General features: G+C 40.7%; 1 protein-coding gene across 2 annotated transcripts in view; it reads right to left on the reverse strand.

Annotated features, from left to right (window-relative positions):
- The window catches only part of KCMF1 (potassium channel modulatory factor 1), a 76,991-nt gene that overhangs the window by 33,002 nt on the left and 27,253 nt on the right, over window positions 1–16,736 (reverse strand). The window contains exon 2 of one of the 2 annotated variants that reach the window (XR_014314870.1): window positions 7,118–7,338. The exons of the other annotated variant lie outside the window; for it this stretch is intronic. The gene's annotated coding sequence lies outside the window, so the exon portion shown is untranslated. The remainder of the gene's footprint in view (window positions 1–7,117; window positions 7,339–16,736) is intronic. 2 annotated transcript variants of the gene reach the window in all.

Here is a 16,736-nt window from a genome sequence, read left to right on the forward strand (position 1 = left end):
CGTCCCTTCCCTATTTCATTCTTCTGATATAATTCTAAGTTACCTAAATCTAAATGCCCATAGTTCTCCTGCAGGATGAGGGTATGGGGTGGTGGGAGGCTTCACCCACAGCCCAGCTGCAGTTCAGTAACTATCAGACCTTTAAGAAAAAGGGTTGCTGGGCGCCTGGCTGGCTCAGTTAGTACAGCATGTGACCCTTGCTTGGGATTGTGTCTCAGCCCCATGCTGGGTATAGAGATGACTTAAAAACAATAAAATCTTAAGAAGTAGGGCTGTTGTTGTTTTTTGATGGGAGTCATTTCTAATTTCAGTGTATGTGCTGCTGATGTGACCATGATGGAGTCATTTCTGAAATGTATCTTTTCTAACATTAAAAAAAAAAAGATTTTATTTATTTATTTGAGAGAGAAAAAGAGAGAGAGAGAGAGCATAAGCAAGGGAAAGACACAGAAGGACAAGCAGACTCCCCTCTGAGCGGGAAGCCCGACTAGGGGCTCGATCCCAAGACACTGGGATCACGACCTGAGCCGAAGGCAGATGCTTACTCGACTGAGCCATCAAGGCAACCTGTATATGTTTTCTAACTTCTTAAACACTTAAGACATTCAACAATGTTTAGGATTCAAAGTTATTATTTCAAACACAAATACTTATTTCAGCCAAATCTCCAAACATTATGTAGGGTAAGTTCCTAGAGGGTTTCTTAAAACCCAAGAGTTTATTTATTTATTTATTTATTTTTAAAGATTTTATTTATTTGACAGAGAGAGATCACAAGTAGGCAGAGAGGCAGGCAGAGAGAGAGAGGAGGAAGCAGGCTCCCTGCTGAGCAGAGAGCCCGACGTGGGACTTGATCCCCAGACCCTGAGATCATGACCCAAGCCGAAGGCAGCGGCCTAACCCACTGAGCCACCCAGGCACCCAAGAGTTACTTTATAATAATCTATGGTGGCAAGTATTCGAGGGAGGGTTTTTGTGTGTGTGTGATTAGTGGACTATGAATAAAAAATTGAGGTGAAAATGTTTTATTACCACATAGTTCTCCACACAGCCTGCCCTTCTCATTGTATTAACTCTGCCATTTAACACTTCTAATTTAATACTTCTAATCTGTCAACATAAGCTTAAATCAATACCTAATGAGTCAATATCTAATTTTACAGAAGATTCCATACCACCTTCTGACTGGAAAGCAAAGCACAGAAGCAGGCATGGGCTTTGCGGCAGTTTCTTAACAGCAGCCACGTCTTCCCCCACTCCCACTTAGAATTACCAAGCCTCATTTAGCTTTGAAAAGGAGCCCAGATTTCCCACTTAAAACAGAGTCCCTTCTAAGTATATCTGTCTGAATTCATTGTGTAACACAGACTAACAGAATTTGCTCCCTTAGCGTCAACTACAGGCAATCTACAGTTTCTATTACAGAAAATAAGTTAGCTCCTTGCTGCATTGTCCCTTGGGTTAACAGTTGCGGTCCTACCTGTTACCAGGAGGCTCAGGAAAATCTGAAACAGAACATATACGAGGTATATGTAAAATTACCAATTCCCTGATAGGAAGAACGGACTTGCTTCTGATTAGATGTTAAGAATTAATGTTCCCAAAGAATAGTATAATGTTACAACAGAAATAAGAGTTCGGGGAGCCTTGGTGGCTCAGTGGGTTAAAGCCTATGATCCCCCGCATCAGGCTCTCTGCTCAGTGGGGAGCCTGCTTCCTCCTCTCTCTCTGCCTGACTCTCTGCTTACTTGTGATCTGTCAAATAAATAAATAAAATCTTAAAAAAAAAAAAAAGAAAGAAGAGTTCAAATATTGTCAAACAAAATACTGCCTTATAAGACAAGGCTGGGGGACCACTGGGTGGTAGCACTGAGATCTACTAGATTAAAAACATTATTTAGGTTCATCTACCCTACACTAAATATATCCTGCAAAAACTGAGTTAACCACATAACAAAACAGGCAACTGATCTTTGAATAATCTAGTGTTAGCCATAGTGTGTCATAAATTAATTTGGTAAGCACTGGTTTATAAGATGGTAACTGCACAAGCTATATCATTATGATATGGTGGGATATTTATGATCTCCATCTGACCAAGTTATAAGATAAAAATGCTAGGAAATACAGTTTAACCTCAATTATGATATTAGCCCTAGTGAAACTTAAATGAAGAGAATGTGTGTATCTGACAACGGCTATCTGTAAGAGGGATATCTGAGCACATTCACATGGTCAACATTTACCTTTTTATTTAACAGTTCTGTAAAATAAATACACAAAAGTTATGAACTAAAAAAAATCAAAGGAAAGAATGCCCTCTAGTGGGAACACAAAATAAGTTAAAACAAAACAAAACAAAACAAACCAACCACTGAAGTACTATGTTAAAGTCTTTTTTACCCTTAATTTTAAAAAATGAAACAAAGGGGGCGCCTGGGTGGCTCAGGTCATGATCCCAGGCTGCTAGGATCGAGCCCCACATTGGGCTCTCTGCTTGGCGGGGAGCCTGCTTCCCCCTCTCTCTTTCTGCCTGCCTCTCTGCCTACTTGTGATTTCTGTCTGTCAAATAAATACTTTAAAAAAATTAATAATAAAAATGAAACAAAGGCTTTTACAGTTGTTTATTCACAGAGATTTATTTATTTTTAAAGATTATTTTTAAATACTTTCTATACCCAATGTGGGGCTCAAACTTACAATCTTGAGGATCAAGAATTACATGCCCTACCAACTGAGTTAGGCAGGTACCCCTATTTACAGTTTCACCTTTTATCACCCAAAAGGTGATACACCCTTTTCACTGGAATAAATTTTTAGGTAGGGAAGAGCTGATTGGAAGGGATGGTCAATAAAGGGCAGCGATGTGTCAAGGATCACAGTGAAAAAGAACAGAGAAGGAAACTGACCCCACCTGGAATTTGAAGGCCTAGGATTATACAGTATTTGTCAATGACAATTTTTTAAAAAAGATTTTATTTGTTTGACAGAGAGAGAAAGCATGAGCCGGGGGAGCAGCAGAGGGAGAGGGAGAAACAGGTTCCTTGCTGAGCAGGGAGCCTGATGTGGGGCTTGATCCCAGGACCTGGGGTTCATAATCTGGGCTGAAAGCAGACGCTTACAAGTGTGAGCCACTCAGGCACTCCTGTCAATGACAATCTATTCTGACTTCTAGTGCCATGTAATTTGGGGAGCAGACCTTTTTACTTTAACAAAACACCTAAGTACCAGGCATTTTTTAAAATGATTTTATTTATTTATTTGACAGAGATCACAAGCAGGCAGAGCAGTGGGCAGAGAGAGAGGAGGAAGCAGGCTCCCTGCTGAGCAGAGAGCCTGATGCGGGGCTTGATCCCAGGACCCTGAGATCACGACCTGAGCCGAAGGCAGAGGCTTTAACCCACTGAGCCACCCAGGTGTCCCATACCATGCATTTCTAGTAAGCCTATGCACTTCTAATAAGTGTGACTTCTAAAAAGAGAGGATATTATACTATATGCACTGTATGATAATTTTAATAGTAAGAACTGCACAGAGAACTATGCCATTAAAACAACTTTATGGTGATAAGGACAATTCCCAAGAACAGACTCTTTGCATTTAGGTAGTTGAAAAATCATGCAATCCTTTGAAAGGATCTCAGATGAACATGGAAGCAATTTAAAAAATGAACTAGGGGTACCTGGGTGGCTCAGTCGTTAAGCGGCTGCCTTTAGCTCAGGTCATGATCCCAGGGTCCTAGGATTGAGCCCCGCATCGGGCTCCCTGCTCAGCAAGAAGCCTTCTTCTCCCTCTCCCGCTCCCCCTGCCACTTGTGTTCCCTTTCTTGCTGTCTCTCTGTCAAATAAATAAATAATCTTAAAAAAAAAAATAAATGAACTGTTCTGACGCTGTGAAAAGCAGAAGGAGCCAGCATTTAAGAGGGTCGAAGGATATTTTGAAATACCTGGAGAAACATCTCAAGCAAAACTGCTGCAGGAAGGAATTTAAGATATATTTTAAAATGCTTCACAAACTAGGAGCCTAGATCAAGAACAAAAAGCTTTCCCTCTTTCTATTAAAGCATTACAGAGGAACTACAATCAATCATGCCTTGCAAAGGTAAAGAAACTCTAGGAGTTAAAAAAAAAAAAGCCCTACTTAATTATTTTTAGAATTAGGAACAAAACCAAAAAAATTAAATACATATGTAACTCTGTACATGTTTATTTTAAAAAATCTCTGCCATATGGTTAAGGGAGAAAGTCAGAAGGAGAGAAAATTGGGTAGAGACCTATATAAAGATACCATTCAAGAAAAGACCTACAGTTAAAGAGGGTCTGGGGCAGAGGAAGAGAAGAAATGAGAAAGAGGTATACAGCTGAGGGAAGGCAAGATTCAGAAGGAACAGAACTGGGTGACCAAGAGGAACACTGGAATAGAGAAAACATGGGTAAGATTGAGAAGTAGGTTCACAGTACTTGTGCTTTTCACACTTAACAGACCTGCCTGAAACTGATATATTACCCACAATTTACAACAACCTTTTCTGTATGTAGCCTCAACTTTCCTACTTTTATTGTTGTTTAGGTAGAATTCTTCAAGTTCTGTCATATGTAACAATAAGGAGTATCTATCTATCCTTTCATTATTTACTGAGTATCTATCTACTATGTATCAGATACACAAATGTCTGCTACACAGAGCTAATACTCCACTGGTATGAGTAGCAACTTCTACCACTATCTACTGTGTGCCAGAAAGCTGACATGTGTTGCTTTCTTAATCTTCACAACAAAGTTATAAGGCATTGCAAAGTGTGATAAAACTTCTTTTGTGGCTAAGGAGATTCAAAGCCAGTTCAAATCTGCCCCAAAAAGTAGACAGAGAGGCAGGGGCTGGACTGGGTTCCTTATGCATTTTGTCAAGAAGGGAAGTTAAATTCACCTCTAAAAGTTTCCAATTAGCGGAAGTTGGTCCACTCTGGAATAAATAACTGGCTTGCTTGGTTTTAAAGAACTGGTCTACCCTCTTATTTCATAGAACTGCATCCCTGGCCTGCAAAGGAAGCCTTAGTAACAATGGACTTGCTCACTCATGAACTGATGAACAGCCTTTCAGAAACTCTTATCTGGAAATAGAGAGGCTTCTATATTACTCAATCGGTTATTACATTCAGCCATGATTACAGCTGTTTTCTGACTCACACATAAAATGAAGGAAGAGGAGGTATATAAGGATTTCAATAGATATCTGTTGAATGAATGAAAAGAGAAGAGGATATTTTCCTAGAGTAATTAGATAAGAGCTCAAAAAGAGAGAAGGGAAAGGGATTACTATGTGTCTATAATAGACTTCTTGATGTATGAATGACTGAATGATGAAAATTGAGGGGGAAGAGAAAGCAACTGAACAACAGGTACTTGTTTCCTATAGGAGAAAAGAAAATGAGTTAAGACAAAAATGCTGTGCCCAATACTTGTAGGCACCAGCCACCAGCCAGCAACATCGGCCCAGCAGAGCTTGGTTGCCAGCTGTATTAAATGATGTCACTGGGGTTGGGAAACAGGTTACTTCTGGTCAGTCACAGTTTTATGTGTACAAATAGAAAATAAAAGCCCGGCATTCACATATATGCTTTGCATCGGTGTAAGTGCTTTCACACAAGCAGAATTATTGCAGAGAAACTACTGGTCCATTTGCGAGCCCTGCCCAGGCAGGGCCAACAGGCGAGGCAGAGTGCTTGGCCCTCCCGAAACAAGTAACCTGAGAGAGGGCAACCATTCTAATGAAAATATCTAGTGCTTATATTCTGCAGAGATTTGGAAAGGCGAATACTAGTAAAAAACACTAAATTTCAAACTAGTATAAAGAAATTATAACACTTAAGTGGGCATTACACGACATAGGGCAATCCCTCAGCTCACCTCTACCCAGCAAGGTTCCTGCAATAACCAATCAGTGTTTAACTGACCTTGATGCCCCAGGCACCTGCCGAAAGGCTTGGTCACTGAACTGTTGTTCTCTTACAGATAAATAAAGGGAGGACACAAGCACTAAGCACCTGGCTCCAAAAGAACACAGCCATTAAGTGGCAGACCAATGACTGCTACACAGGGCAACCTACCAGGACACGCCTTGTGACAATAAATCTGTTGTTGTTTGTTTCAGAAGTGTCTCTTTTCAGCAGTTTTTATTTGCTACCATGTAGAAATAAATAAAATTTCAGGAAGCTGGAAACTTGTCTGGCCTCACTCCTTCAAATCATGGCAGAACAATCAATAGGACTCTCAAATATATAGTTTATTTTTCACTTTCGGTCTTTTCAAACAAGTCAGGAAATCCAGGATACATGCATCTTCAGACATGGGAAGCGACAGCCTATGACACATGCCACAATCTCATCCTACAATACTACACCACTGTGCTCCAATGAACTACAATCCTTCCCTGTATCAATGTGCACCAATCCCTAAAAAAAAAACAAGTGGTAAAAGGATACATACTATATGGAACCACTTCCATAAGTTTAAAAGTACACAATAGTCTATGGACACATACATATGTGCAAAGCATACTGAAATGCAAACAGAAAGGATACATACCAATTGCTAAGACGTGCTACTCGGGGAGGTAGAGAGATAGAAGGAAACAGAATGGAATCAAGAAAGGATATAAAATGGAATTCAGGGGCACCTGGGTGGCTCAGTGGATTAGGCCACTGCCTTCGGCTCGGGTCATGATCTCAGGGTCCTGGGATCGAGTCCCGCATCGGGCTCTCTGCTCAGCGGGGAGCCTGCTTCCCTCTCTCTCTCTCTCTCTCTGCCTGCCTCTCTGCCTACTTGTGATCTCTGTCAAACAAATAAATAACATTAAAAAAAATAAATTAAAAAAATGGAATTCACCTATATCTGCAAAGCCTTAATTCTATGTTTAAAATGTTTTCTTAATTAAAAAAAAAAATCAAGCAACATGGACAAATTCCCCATCTCCTCTTAACTTATAAAGTAACATGGAAGAGGACTTTTAGACACAGGGTGGCTGGTTTTGTGCAGAGGTATAAATGCGTAAAATAGCTGATCTCATGAAATTATGAAATAAAATTTGCGGGGGCAAAGATGGATTCTATATCCGATACCTGTTAATTCCTGCTAAAATATGAATTAGTCGCTGAGTGTCCAGCTAAGCATTCAAGAATGACTTCTCTGAGGCACGGTCTATGAGTCGGGCAGGCTAAACAATGCAAAGGCAGTACGTTCATACCACTGGACACTGACAGCAGGGTGCAGGCACCGTTTAGAATGCTTTCCCATCATATACTTGGCCAATTAAGTACAAAGAGCTTAGGGGACTTATTGCCTGGAAAGACAGAATATATATACTTGTGTAAGAAAACAATGTAACTTCAAACAACTAAAAGGTAAAACATACTTAAAAGGTATTGCCCCCCACTCACACACACACTGCATCCCCCCCATCCCTACTCCCGAACTTCCTGGCCTACATTTAAATATTTTAAAACTAATTTTATACAACTGTTTGAAGGAAAAGGGAAGAAAACTGGAAATCCTTTATGTACCACAAGATGACCAGGAAGGGAGCAGAACACATAGTGTCTAATAGTATCTACTTAATGATCTTTGAGCTAGAAATGCATGCACATGTACCTGTGATAAATTCCTAGTCAAGCAAGGCACATGACAGCTCTTTCTATTGTAGTGGAAAACATTTGTCCTGGATCAATAGTAGGAGCTAATTTTGCATTGATTTACCTAAACACATTATTTTAATCAACAAAAAATTCTGACCACTTGCCGTACCCAATCAGTGCTTAAAGAAATAAAGAAATGTAAACAACCAACTACAGTTCAAAGAGTGACTCAAGGACAAAGAACTATGGAAATGCATCCAACATGAATAATAACAACAATAAATGGTGATCTATTCTGGGGTGCCTGGGTGGCTTAGTCAGCTGAGGGTCTGACTCTTGATTTCAGCTTGGGTCTAAGGTCGTGGAATCACGTCCTGCATCAGGCTCCATGCTCAGCTCGGCATCTGCTTCTCCCTTGCCCTCTGCTCCTCCCCCTACTTGAGCCTCTCTTTCAAACAAATAAAATCTTAAAAAAAAAAAAAAAAAAAAAAAAGATGACCTCTTCCGGTTGAAAGGGTACAAGAGAACCCACAGTTAGCCTCCCTCTGACACAACTCTTTGTCCCATGCAGTTCCTGAGGTACCTTTTCTTCAAAACACTGAAATAACCACCTCAGGTCCCTTTCTTCCATGTTACCTATACACAGAACAGTTAACTCTAAACTCATTCTCAGAAATCCATCACATAGCTTTAAGACAAAAATTCAGTCACTACCTCCTCTTGTCTAGGCTAGCCAATTTAAAACCCAAGAGGTCTTCAAAAATGCTCCCTTCAACTCTTACATTATTCTTCTTTATGTCTGCTCCAGTTCTTTACTGATTTTAATAAAGGGACCTACAGCAGCCTTGAAACTCTGGAGAGGACTAGAAATAATTAACACAAAGTGCAGAGAATGCTCTAGCACTGGGAGAAAAGAGGCAGTTTACATCTGGTTTAGGAAGCATACTTATCCAATTTTAGACGTTACCTTTGGGGTGATAATGAAACATGAAAGCAGAAAGATATTGTAAACAGTCAGGCTGATCTTTGGGATATTCCCTTTAAGAGAGGACACATCCCTGTATCAGGGAGAGAGATATAATAGTATGGAACAGAAAGAAGGAAAGCACAAAATGAGGAAAATGAACAGTACAGAGTTTGAAGTAAGTCTCTAAGAAATCAACTGGTGTTCAAATGTAAGTATCCAAAGGTAAAAATAAAATAAAAACATTGGCTGTAATATATAATTATTAATCGTGTTTTTTCTTCCCTCCACTTATGAACACTTCTAGCCAAGACTCTGAGGAGTACGACCCTCCTGAGGAGGGCACCATACAGAATATGCATCCAGGCTGACAATGTTTCAAATGTAACTTTGAAATGCAACACTCAAAGGAGCAGTTCACCCACTTAAAAAAGTAATGGCAATAACTCCAAGAGCAAACATTACAGAGCAGGTAAACAAATAACTTTACAGGCAAGGATCTAAATCCTGTCTGACTGCAAGGAGATTGCTTCCTTCATCAATAAAAGGGGGGAAGAAAGCATACAATAATCTTTCTATATTGCAGGGCTGACACACACTCACACATATATATGTTCATATACAAATTTCTCCTCCCTTCCTTCACATTTCAAGGATATCAATAGCATGTGAATTACAAAGTAGGGTGCTGCTTATTACCGCCGTTTCTCAGCTTCAAGCCTACCCTTCTGTGAGCAGCTCTGCAAAGCTGGGTCTCTCGGAGGTGGTTCTTCACCAGGGGCCGTCCCCCAGGGGATATCTGGCAATGTATGGAAATGTCTGGGTTGGAGGGAGGGTTATCAAATGAGTAGAAGGCCAAGTATGTTACTCAACATCCTCCAAAGCACAGGATAGCCACTGGCCCAAAATGTCAATGGTACTGAGGTTAAGCAACCATGTCTAGGGTCTACTAACCATTATTCAGACTCCCTTGGCAGCTGGCTTCATGTTTACATTCTGCCAATGGGAGGCCCTAGAGGGAGAGAGAAAGCATCCCTCCAGCAGAAGAGGGACTCTGGCCCCAGCATTCTCATCACCAGCCAGTTGCATCCGGCTCATAAAACTCTAGTAACACCATCTTTTCCTTTTTTGTAAAAGTGGAGATGTCTACATCTGTACTGTCCAACGCAACAGCTACTAGTCATTAAAATACCGTCAGCTGAGAAAGTCTAGAAGCAGTGATGTCCCAGCAGCAATGAGCACGCACAGCACCACGATCTTGGTTTCTAAACCAAGGTTTCTAACCTCCATGAACAGGAACCAAAGCTCCCTGGGAGGATGGATAATTTCAGGGGCTGGGTCAGGGCAAGTGCATGAGCCTGTAATATGTAGTTCTACAATGAATGATGCAGAGAGAATGATGGATACATGTCAAAGGATACAGAAGATACCATCAAGGGTTTTTTTGTTTTGTTTTGGTTTTAAGATTTTACTTATTTACTTGTCAGAGAGCTATAGAAAGAGAGAGTGCAAACAGGAGGAGTGGCAGGCAGAGAGAGAAGCAAGCTCCCCGCTGAGCAGGGAGCCTGACATAGGACTCATTCCCAGGACCCTGGTATTATAACCTGAGCTGAAGGCAGACGCTCAACCAATTGAGCCACCCAGGTGTCACTTAAAGAGGTTTCCATTGGCCAAATCTGGGATAATCTGAGCACCAAAATAAATAATAAAAGTATTAGATTATAACCCACCGAACACAAATTCAAGTGTCCATACTGATACAAATAAGAAAGTCAAAGAGAAGGAAATAGGGGGGGAAAATTCCTTATAGTGTAGGAAATCGGAAAAGAGAAATCCTCTTCCTTACGATAGATATATAGATTAGATATAGAGATCAGTTACTGCTAAATCCTACTTCACGAGCACTGGACCTGTGCTGTCCAGTTGCAGCCACTAGCCACATGCAACTTCTTAAATGTGACTTTAGATCAAATATAATTTAAAATCCGGTTCCACACAAGCCACATTTCAAGTGCTCACATGGCTAGTGGTTACTGCACTGTATAGCAAGGTATTGGACAACGGCATTTGAGACTAAACCATAATTTTTTGAGGATAAATTCTAGAACAAATAAAAAGGTAAGATCTACTTCTCTTCTTTTCTGAAACTCTTAAAATTTAGTATTAGAATTTAAAAAACAATTTCATGATGATAAAGAGTAAACAATAGCAACAAAATTTGGAAGCTGGAAAGCAGATGGATGAGTGGTAACAAGAATTAGGAAACTGAAGACAGTTAAATCCTAATCTGGTTAAAGGAGAAAACAAAGAAACAATGCAATTTACAGTGTAGATGCAACAATATGTCCAGGACTGGCAGCATCGGGTACCAACAGAGTGAAAGGATGGAGAACTGTAGAAAGACGGAAGATGTAAAAGGACTTTAGAAGTAGTTATCTTTTTTAAAAAAATTTTATTTATTTATTTGACGGAGAGATTACAAGTAGGCAGAGAGGCAGGCAGAGAGAGAGGGGGAAGCAGGCTCCCTGCTGAGGAGAGAGCCTGACGCAGGGCTAGATCCCAGGACCCTGAGACCATGACCCGAGCTGAAGGCAGAGGCTTAACTCACTGAGCCACCCAGACGCCCAGCAGTTACATTTCTTTTAAGCCTTTAAATTCCAGTTAGTTGGGTCATCTAGGTGGCTCAGTTGGTTAAGTGTCTACCTTCAGCTCAGGTCATGATCCCAGAGTTCTGGGATCAAGTGTGCATGAGGCTCCCTGCTTGGCGGGGAGCCTGCTTCTCCCTCTCCCTCTGCCTGAGGATGCCCCTGCTTGTGCTCTCTCTGACAAATAAATAAAATCGTTTAAAGTGAATAAATAAATTCCAGTTAATTAACATTAATTTCAGGTGTACAATATAGTGATTCAACATTTCCATATATTACTCGTTGCTTATCACAAGTACATTCCTTAATCCCCACATATCCGTTCTGGTAACCATCAGTTCTCTCTATACTTAAGAGTCGAGAAGCAGTTACATTTCTTTTTTTAAAAAAGATTTTATTTATTACTTATGTGAGAGAGAGAGAGCACAAGTGGGGGATCAGGGGGAGAGAATCCCAAGTAGACTCCTCATTGAGCACAGAGCCTGATGCAGGGCTCAATCCCACATCCCTGATGATCATGACCTGAGCTTAACCAACTGACTGAGCCACTCAGATGCCCTGAGATGCAGTTATATTTCTTTCTTTCTTTTTTTTTTTTTTAAAGATTTTATTTATTTATTTGACAGAGAGAAATCACAAGTAGGCAGAGAGGCAGGCAGAGAGAGAGAGAGGCAGAAGCAGGCTCCCTGCTGAGCAGAGAGCCCGATGCGGGACTCGATCCCAGGACCCTGAGATCATGACCTGAGCCGAAGGCAGCGGCGTAACCACTGAGCCACCCAGGCGCCCGGCCGGTTATATTTCTAAGTTGCCTCTCCAACAGTATACTCCAAGTGGAAAGTAAAAGCTTATTCGTTAAAGCAGGTAAACCAGGGAGTCTTGAACCTAGGGAACTCATGGCATTGTTGACAACAATGCAGTAAAGTGCATTATGTATTGAAGTCGGCAGAGCGGGGAGTTAGGTAACTGAATTACTTTCAGGAGAAGTAGTGTTGGGGAGAGGGGAAGAATAAATTAAAGAGAAGAAAACTGGAATACTTGTCTATAAGTTTCAATACCCTTTTAAGTGAGAACATGGAGGGGAGGAAATAACCAACAGAATAACTCAAGAAAATGTTTCAGATAAAAGGATATGAGCTGCCAGACTAAAAATGCCCACAGAATACCCAGCACAGTGGATAAAAGGAGACCTACCAATCACATTTCAGAGGACACTCTAATTCTGTTAGCTTCCCAAAGAGGGGCTGGGGGAAGAGGGGAATAGAGGTCACACAAAGATCAAAGATCTGATGTTTGCAATAGGAACACTGGACAATGAAAGGGGATGCATTATTGTCACCAAAGTTCTAAAGGAAAGACTTTCCAAACTAACGTTCCACACCAGGAAAGTTATCACTCAAGTATGCGGGTAGTATAACAAACAACATTTTAAACGTGCATTAAGTCCTTTAAAAAATTACTTCCCATGCATCTTTTCTCCTGAAACTATAGGAGTATAAGTTACCAAAAGAGTGAGAGAGAGAAACAACGGGGAGATGGACTCTAGCAATCAGAAGACTGAATCAGAAGATCCAATAAAAGAAAGAAGCAACAGGGGCACCTGGGAAGCTCAGTGAATTGAAGCCTCTGCCTTTGGCTCAGGTCACGATCCCAGGGTCCTGGGATCGAGCCCTACATTGGGCTCTCTGCTTGGCAGGCAGCCTGCTTCCTCCTCCCTCTGCTAGTGTCTCTGCCTACCTGTGATCTCTGTCTGTCAAATAAATAAATAAAATCTTAAAAAAAAAAAAAAAAAAGAAAAAAGAAAAGAAAGAAGCAACAAAAATCACCAGGAAGCTAGACAGTGAAGTGGGAAGCCCCATAATTATCAGTCCCCAAAGAGCAGTAACACTCAAAGCCATGTATGCCAAGGGGTCATCATCTAGATCCTGAGGTCACAGTAGTGTTTGTTTTACACTGTTTCCTGAAGTTTGACACCATTCAGATAAGTTCACAAATCATAAACACATAGCCTGGTTTTCACAAAGTGAACACATTCTGTGTAACACCTAGATCAAGAACCCCAAAAGTCTCCCTCGTGCCCCTTCTAGTAACCACCCAAGTGACTTTCTTGACTTTTAACATTCTATGTTAATTTTCCACCTTGTTGACATACATGTGTAAATACACGTACACACATATTAATACTTACAGTGTTCTCACAGGCATTTGTGCATATTACTAGCTGAGGGTAAAAAAAGTTAACTGTCTCCCTTCTTTTTTCTGCCCTCACAGTGTAAACAAGTATTTTTTTCATGGTCTATTTAGTCCCATGTATTTCATCTTTCTGGACTGTTTACAGGTGGTTTCACAGTTTCAGATGGCCCCTAACAGTATGGCTGCAGTGCTGTCCAGTGTTCCTACACCCTGTAAGGTTGTGATGTGTCTTACAGAGAAAATACATATTAGATAAGCTTTGTTTGGGCATGAGTTACACTGCTCTTGGCTATGAGTTCTATGATCGTAAATCAACAAAATGTATTACATAAGCTGTCTTTCAACAAAATCACTTCTAAAAAAAAACAAGACTGATCTATTGATGAAAATGTGACCAGAGGCTTACAGGAACCTAACCCTGAATTTCCCCTAGGAGCAATTATTCAGTATTTGCTAATTCAGTGTTCAGGGAAACTTTACAGAACTACCAGAGGTAGTAAGAAATCAACTATACATACACAATCACAGAGTATTGTACATTTTCCTGTTAATCTGATAACAGGACAAGGCCCAGGGAGTCTTGGCCGAGGCTCAGCTGCTTGTCTGGACTGGGCTGGTCACGACTGTGTGCTGAAGAAGTTGTGTTCTCCCCACCAGAGCAGAGATTCAGCCGAGGACCCTCATTTCCCCCAAGTGTTCTGCTCTGACCTGTTCATGAGAGCAGGAGGTGGGCCACCGTGAACAGCCATCCTCTTACCACACCTCTGCCATAAATCTGCCTTGGGCCACACAATGGCCAGCTGAATCCCCCAGCTGTGGCAGCCCTGAGTTTGCAGGGGGCAAGCATGACCTTACTCAACGACTTCTCCAAAGAGTCTCCCAGAAACTCTCAGTGAGGCTGAAGGCAGACTGTTCAGCTTCTCCTGTCCTCGGCGACTTCACCCAATAGTGCAAGCTGCCCTCTCCTCACACTGCAAGGCTGTAGTTTCCTACTCCATGTTTCATAACTAAAAATATGTTACTTAGACAGGAATAGATATATCGAGGGTTAAAGTATAGAGAAAGACAAAAGATGATCAAGACAAAGGTCCAGATAGTGGTAATGGACATGTTTGTGAGATGGTCTGCTTTTTAATATGGGTAATGGAAACAAAGATCTTTGTTTTATCTTTTTACTGAATACACACACTTTATATACCCTTCTGAATGCCTGATACATTTCTCACATATGTAAAAACTCCATTTTTAAAGAAAAGGACTGACTTACTGGCCATGCATCTTAAAAATGATTAATATTGTTTAGACTTAAAACAAAAAAAGAGCTAGAAACTTCTTTTAAAAACTGTAAGGGGGCGCCTGGGTGGCTCAGTGGATTAAGCCGCTGCCTTCGGCTCAGGTCGTGATCTCAGGATCCTGGGATGGAGTCCTGCATGGGGCTCTCTGCTCAGCAGGGAGCCTGCTTCCTCCTCTCTCTCTCTGCCTGCCTCTCTGCCTACTTGTAATCTCTCTTTGTCAAATAAATAAATAAAATCTTAAAACAAAAACAAAAAAAACTGTAAGAGGGCTGGGGCATCTGGGTGGCTCAGTGGGTTGAAGCCTCTGCCTTCGGCTCAGGTCCTGGTCCCAGGGTCCTGGGATTGAGCCCCACGTTGGGCTCTCTGCTCAGCAGGGAGCCTGCTTCCCCCTTTCTCTCTCTGCCTGCCTCTCTGCCTATTTGTGATCTCTGTCAAATAAATAAATAAAATCTTTAGAGGGAAAAATAAAACTGTTAAGAGGATATTTTCATTACCTCTTGGTGGGTGAGTGAGGTCTGTCTAAGCAATACAGGGAATGTGAAACCATAAATGGGGTGGGGGGAAGCACACTAAATTTGATGAGAGGTATACAATTTTAATAGTGGCAAAAGATTCCACAAACAAAGTCAAATGACAACAGATGAGAAATATTTGCAATAAACAAACAATGATGGGCTCTTAAAAATTAAGAAAAAGACCAACAGGAAAAAAAGAATTAGAAAAATGGGAAATGAGATATGACCAGGTATACTGAAGAGGAAGTATGTGATTCAAGTATATCCTTGGTAATAAGAAAAGTATCTAAAGTCCTCCAAAATTCTCAATGTCATTCAGTAAAAGGCCTAATTCAAGTAAGGCTTATGAAAATCTTAAAGTAGAAGGTTCAAGGATGACCAGCAAAATAAAAAGTAAGCTATCATACCTGTGAATCAAAAACTGGTTTTATGCTGAGGTAAAACTGACCCTCCTCCTACCAGACCTTCCTCCAAAAAATTAAAATGCTCTCATTTGGTAAGAGCTCTAGCTTAGGCACCACCCACAGTCAACACAGAAGTCAGGCGAATCAAGGCCTTCACTCTTTGCTAACAACATTTTAGCTTCCTCACATAGTTACATACTTGCTACATCTTTTCACTTGCCCACTTATCTTGCACCATTGTAAGGTCATGTACTTGACCCTGTTCTACCTAATGTTTTTAATAGTGACTTGGAAAATGACAGAAAATATACTTATAAAGCTTGTGCATGAAAGAAACAGCTACAATATTGGGTGACAGAACAGAAATTCAAAGAAAGGTGAATGTGTGTGCCAAAGTAAGATACATTTTTAAGGGGAATCTCATAAAGTCCTGCCTTTAGATTAAACATCAATCTATGGGCTAAAAAATTCTGGGAGAATTAACTAAGCTGAACTTCGGCTGCAGTATTAGCTTAAGATGGGATGCGATTGCTAAAATACCAGCAAATAAACAAGCTCAGGTGGTATAAACAAATGCGTAAGATACATAACTGTAATATTCCCACAGCGTCTTACTCCTGTTGGACCATATGTGAAGAACTGCATTTAGTTCTGGGTGTCTTGTTTTAAAATGAGAAACAAATACAGTATAATGACAGAATGGTAAAGGTTCTAGAAACTAAGTCAAGAGAAATTACTAAAAGACCAAATGAACTATTTAGCAAAAGAGCTGGGAGTAGGTAATGCACAGGGGATGTGACAGTTTTAAACAGAGCTACCATAAGAAAGTAGTGCACTGGTTCTCCCGCCACTGAAGTCAAAACCAGAAGGCACTAAATGCAACATGCTACCCTGTACTGGATCCTGCAACAGAAAAAGATTAGCAGAGAAACTAGTAAAATCCAAGTAAGTATGCAGTTTAATAATAATGTACCAATGTCAGGGAAGTAGTTTTGACAAATACTACAGGGTAACATGTTAACTTTAGGAGAAACTGGGTGAGAGGTATATGGAAAGTCTTAACTACCTTTGCAACTCTTCCATAAATTTGAGA

This window comes from Mustela nivalis (assembly GCF_964662115.1).
Source record: "Mustela nivalis genome assembly, chromosome: 8".
Classification (NCBI taxonomy): domain Eukaryota; kingdom Metazoa; phylum Chordata; class Mammalia; order Carnivora; family Mustelidae; genus Mustela; species Mustela nivalis.